This window comes from Cryptomeria japonica, chromosome 9 (assembly GCF_030272615.1).
Source record: "Cryptomeria japonica chromosome 9, Sugi_1.0, whole genome shotgun sequence".
NCBI lineage: Eukaryota > Viridiplantae > Streptophyta > Pinopsida > Cupressales > Cupressaceae > Cryptomeria > Cryptomeria japonica.
In genome coordinates this window covers 634,981,674-634,987,827 of record NC_081413.1, presented here as the reverse complement: position 1 = coordinate 634,987,827, position 6,154 = coordinate 634,981,674, and positions in this window count along the sequence as shown.

Here is a 6,154-nt window from a genome sequence, read left to right as displayed (position 1 = left end):
TATTTTATCACATTATAGAAACACATTGGGTTTGTAAGGATTAGATGACTTATGTTTATTTCATTCCTCTAGATATTTGCAATTCATGTTTCCATCTTTGCTAGATACCTGTACCTTACTCCATAATTATCGTATGTTGTGTAACATGCCAACTAATTCATAAAGAAAACATAAGGAAATAATTTTCAATTTGCATAAAAAGAATTGCCATCTTTTTCATAAATTTTTTATTTTTAAAACTTGCATAACTAATTTGAATCAATAGATGATAAGTATTCATAAGCATTAATTGAGTGGAATTACATAAAAAAAGAAGATAGCTTGTACTTTTCTTCTATCATAAATTACTATACAATAAATAAATGAGAAGGGTTATAGTTTATAGATGTTTTTTTTCCAATCTAGAATCTCATACAAGTTTCAGCCTATTTTGCATGAGGGAGAGCATCATCAAGGTGCTTTACCTCCAATCATAGAGATGGTGATCCCCTGTATACTTTCCTTGCGAAAGTGGCCCTACCCTTCACAAGGGTGCAAACAAATGATTAGGTCTAATTGCCATCTAAGCTTGGTGTTTAGAACCTAAATGACTCTAGTTGGTCACACACTATAGGTACCTCCTAATTCGTATGACCTAACTAGGAAGTGTATTTGGATGTAGTGAATTGACAGACACATGCAAAACACTATGCCACCTAGGCCAAATGTTTTAAATAATTGAAAAGATATCACATTTAATGCGCAATCATTCTTCACCACCCCACATGACTTGTTACAACACTACTCAAGTTTTGGTTGACTTGACTTGGTGGACTTAACCAATGTGACATTTTAACTTTGCATACTATTAACTGACAATAATAGGTCACATACGACTCAATTGGATGAAGTTCACATTTAGTCAACATATAGTATCAACTTCATTATATTTCTTATTATTTAGAAAAGTTCTTTCAAGCTAGCCGGTAAGTTGCAATTTAAGTTTGTCATGATCTCACTTCTCTCCTCTGGCTAGGATTGACTCCTAACCATCTAGGTAGAGACTTTACCCTAGTTTGCATAGGGCTGCTTGAAATTACTACTCTTATCATGATTCTTATTATTCTCATTACTTTACTATGCATGCAAGTGAGTTCTTCTTCACACATTTTGTGTGTACATGTATGTGCATCCCTTGCACATACATGCATACAAGCATGTGTCTTTTCCATAGCACTATATTTACATTCTTTTACTTAATCTATATGAACCCACAAATGTCTATTATCAGTTGGGTTAAAAACCAACAAGGTATTACAATGCATTATCAATCGACTATGGTTCAATGAGTAACAAATAGTATTGATCTATCATTCTCTTAAATTCGATTGCAATGAATTATCTATACAAAACAAAGGATATTTACTTTCCTCAAGTCTCAGATTGACCACATAAGGGTATTAAACAAGTATGACATACAACAATATTGTTCTTGGTTTGATTGTCGCTCGATATACAAGGAAAGTATTTCAATACAAATCCTTATTTTCAAGATTGAATTCATGGTTTAAGACTAGATGTTACCAATTTATTGCAAACCAAAAGAATGGTACAACATATTGAATGCTTAAGAAACATAGAGACTTCATCTCTTTTAAATAATGTTCAATTTATTTGATCAAATAGATTCTTTGAAATATAACATTTACTTTTGAATGCATGTTATTTCATTAAATATTGTATGATATGAAAGCTTTTCTAGCTAAGTCATCTATATGACTAGGTACAAATGATTACAATGCCTATATTCAATTTGCTATAAGTAATATTAATATAGGCCAATGTATAACTACTGCTAGGAATGTATATGAAAGGTTGATAGAGAACAATATGAAAGGTAATGATCCATGCTTGTTAATTATCTTGATGGTGAAGAGAATGGAATGTTGTTGCATCTCAGCTAAGTATTGCGTTCTTCCAAGAACAAGTTATCGAATTTTATCCCCTATTATATGATATTTTTTATTCTTTTTACCAACATTCATTCCCAATATCATGATAAATGTTTATGAGAGTTGGCTTTGTAAGCACTACAAAATATGAAGTGCCTATGATAAAAGTTGACTACAACACCCAGAAATGCCCCTACCAAGGTTTCCCAACAAGCCTACTTTGAGGATTAATAACTTGAAGCCAAATTACTATCATGAGAAATAGCTTGGTAGGAATACTTATTTGTCATGAGTGAGTGTGCTTGTTCATTTTCAGCTTCCTTGGATCAAGTTTGACATGTTTTTAAAGTACCATGTTGGAGGACTTTGGAAAGTTTTATTGTCTACACCTTATTATATCTATCAAAGTAGCCTACTTCAGAGATTGATATTTCAAATTTGGATGATTTTCATGTCAAATGGATTGGTCATTGTGATTCTCCTCATGTTCATATACCCCCATGTTGATTTTCAGAGCTACAACATCTCATTTCATTTTATACCAGGCCCAAAGCAAATAGAATTTATTGTAGTTTGTTGCCTGCATAGTGTTAGTTTTGTTAGGGTTTCCCTCTATCTTAATGAATATTTCACATTTGAATTATTTCTAGAATAAGTGGTTTAGCTCTTGTGATTCACTAGATGTTCATGTGCTCCTTTGTACAATTACAAAGTCTCAAACTAAAGTTTGGTATTTTTGCTAGGCCAAAACTGAACAAATCTTTTAGAGGTTTGTTGTCCACATGTTTCAAAAAGCCCAAATTTGACCATTAGTATCTTGCAATATAAATGGAGCTAGGCAAAACACCTTGTCACATGTACTCATTCGACCTTAATTAAATTCCCCACCCAGGGGTGGTTGAAATTTCAAATCTTGATGATTTTCATGTAAAATAGACTAGTCCCTATGATTCTCCTCATGTTCATATACCCCTATGTTCAATTTAAGAGGTTCAACACCTCGTTTGATATTTTTACCAGGCCCAAAGCAAATGGAATTTATTGTGGTTTTTTGTCTGCGTAGCGTTAGTTTTGTCGGGGTTGCCCTCTATCCTAATCAATATTTCACATTTGAATGATCGTGAAAAGAAGTGGTTTGGTTCTGGTGATTCTCTAGATGTTCATGTGCTCCTTTGTTCAGTTGCATAATCTCAGAGTAAAGTTCAGTATTTTTGTTGGGCCCAAAGCAAGCATATTTTTCAAAGATTTGTTGTCTGTATGTTTTAGAAAGGTCAACTTTCACCATCAATATCTTGTAGGTATAAATGATGTTAGGAAAAACACCTCAGCACATGTACTCATTTGACCTTAATGAACTGCCCCACCTAGCGATGGTTCCTGGAAACAAAGTTTGATATTTTTTCAAAACATGAAGTTGACAGGGTTTAGATGACTTTTGAGACATGTGAGCGATGTGGCTAGTAGGATCAGTTTTCAAACGAATCACCTCAATTTCGCGAGCTAATAAACTATGGAAAACAAACCCATGTTTTCTTCAATTTATTATAACCGCTCACAAGTTTTTGCAATCCTAGGACACCTAGTTAGCCTGAAATAGAATTACCCCAAAATAACCACAAGAAAAATGAAAATTTTGTAGCTTCTCTAAAGTTTGTGCTCAACTAGTTTAAAATATTTTAAAATTTTTGTTCCAAATAGTTTTAGAGAAACAATAAAATTCTTAATAAATTAAAAGGGCTATAGAGTGAAAAGTTTATAAATTCCAAATGTTTATAAAATTAAATCAAATTTTGTGTATGCAAACTGATCAATACACCCTTGGAGGTTTTGGATGGCCCCAAAAACAGTATATGCTCTAGCGAGGAGAAGTTTGAAAGGTATTTTGGACTTCATTATTCGATAGACAACATTAGAAGGCTCCAACAATAGTAATCCTCCCAACAATGAAAAGTTTTGATCAACTTGTAAAATATGCAAGGAATAATTTGCATCGTTGGATCAATGAGCGGAAAAGTTGGCTTTACTGATACTATTAGTTCCAATGAAAATAAAAAATAAGCCCCAGATGTTGTGTTTAATTGCGAGATATGAAGTTGAAGCTAATAAAAAAGTTGTGCTACGTTGAAAAGGTTGCAAGAGGTATTCAATAATACCCAGTTTAAGAAAGCACAATGTAAAAGGGCAAAGCTAAGTTGATATTTTACTAGTTGGAAAATGTTATAAATAAATACATATGTATGGTGTGCAGGTATGTACAATCTAAGCCCAAAATATTTTGGTGCATTTTTTGTGAGTTTGTTTTTACCATGGAGGCTGTAGCTTAAAGCAGTAAAAGGGGGTCAAAATTAAGAGATTTTAATGATTATTTGTTGGTAATTCAAAGATACCAAAAATCTCACAATGCCTTTGTCAAAGCAATACCAATGTAGAAGTGAAGAAACATTGAATCTATCTTCAACGATCGGGATAAAATATGTTTAGTCGCTAAAGAAATTGATTGAAATGTTGTTGTCTTCTTTAGGTTTGAAATATGATTAATGGAAGGATTTCCTTTGTTGGAAGTTTCAAAGACCAAATCAAGGCAGAGTGTAGGCTTGTTGTGAAGAATGGTGAAACCCCAAGTTACAATGTGAAGCAGTTTTAAATATTGTTTCAATGGGATTGTAAGCTATGATGGTCAAGGAAGTAGAAAATGAACAAGTAAGCTATCTCCTATCATAGTTGCAACTTTAAATTTTCCTCTAGTGCTTCAATCTTGTAGAATTTATGTTTTGATTTTTGCAGATTGTTTGCAAAAAGGAAACAATGGCATTATAGTGGTGTACAAAGTTGCAAATATTTCTACTGAGATGGTCTGACTATGCCAATGTATGGTCAGGGTCTCTTGAATAAAAAAATAGATACGGGTAAAAGCACAAAATTATGTCACCTTTCAGGCCAACTTATGCACAAGTGAGTTGAAGTAATTCTAACTAAAAAATAATTTTAGTTGAACATATAGTCTATAGAGATTCATTATAGATATCTTATATATGGGCCTGAACTTTTCCAATTGGAATTGTCTACTAAATGTATATTTTATACCACTTTGGGTCTAATTACTATTTTTTTTTTGAAAAACTCGATGTTTCAACTATTCCTACTCTTATAAATAATATTTTTTTTGAACTGTAAAAATACCCTTTTATAGATCTATAAGTGAATTTTACAAAATATATATCTTTTAATATTTTAATTAGTTTTTTATATTTCATATTTTATTTTTTATTGAAAGTAAGTCATCAACACTTAAATATAAGGTTGATTATCTTGTAAAGGAAAAATACTAAAATTTATTTAAAATTTTTGAAAAAATTACTACGTAGGAGAAAAGAGTCTATGTCAAGGGGCATGTGCAGGATCATGGGGGGCTAAAAAGTGGCAATATTCTGAATAAAGTCTTGATTGATAGCATGATTGAAAAATATCTATAACTTTCAAATGGTATTATATTTTTTGATCCAAAACATGCATCACATTCTATGCTTTGTATACTATAAGATTAAAAAAATGATTTCCCTAAAGTTTTGACCAAGTTATGGTGCTCAGACATATGAGTTTTTATATTTTTAAAAAGATAGTAGTAAAAACATCATAATTAATTATTTATTTCAAAAAAAATACACAAAAATATGTGTCACATCCAGACATGAGTCTTATACTTATATCTAAAATCATATAAAAAAATATAATGATTTTATTAGGGTTAGGGTGGTCAGACAAACACCTTCTTATCTCTTTCCTAAAATTTTATTACTACTGCATTGAAATTTTAAATTTTTATCAAATAGATTTTTTTTTTCAAAAAAAAACTAGTAGCTTAGAAACTACATTCAATTTGCTACAGATTCTATTTTTTACATTTTTTTGAAATAATGTTGGTAACTTTTCAAATTTTTACATCAAGTTGCCTGACTCTATTTTTCTGATTTTCATTGCCACTTAAGGGCCTGTTTGGCCCACCATGATCCTGCACATTCCCCCAGATGATATAATTATTCTCTAATTTGGATAAATAATTAAGAAAAAAAGTGATGCCAAATGGAAAGAGTTATATTTTAGTACACACAACTTTTCAAATTTATTGAAAAATATATACATAAAAAATAGTTAAATATATATTTTTGCACTAAATTTTCAAGTTATCAATACACACAAAAAAATTGAAGAAAAAAAGGTAAAAT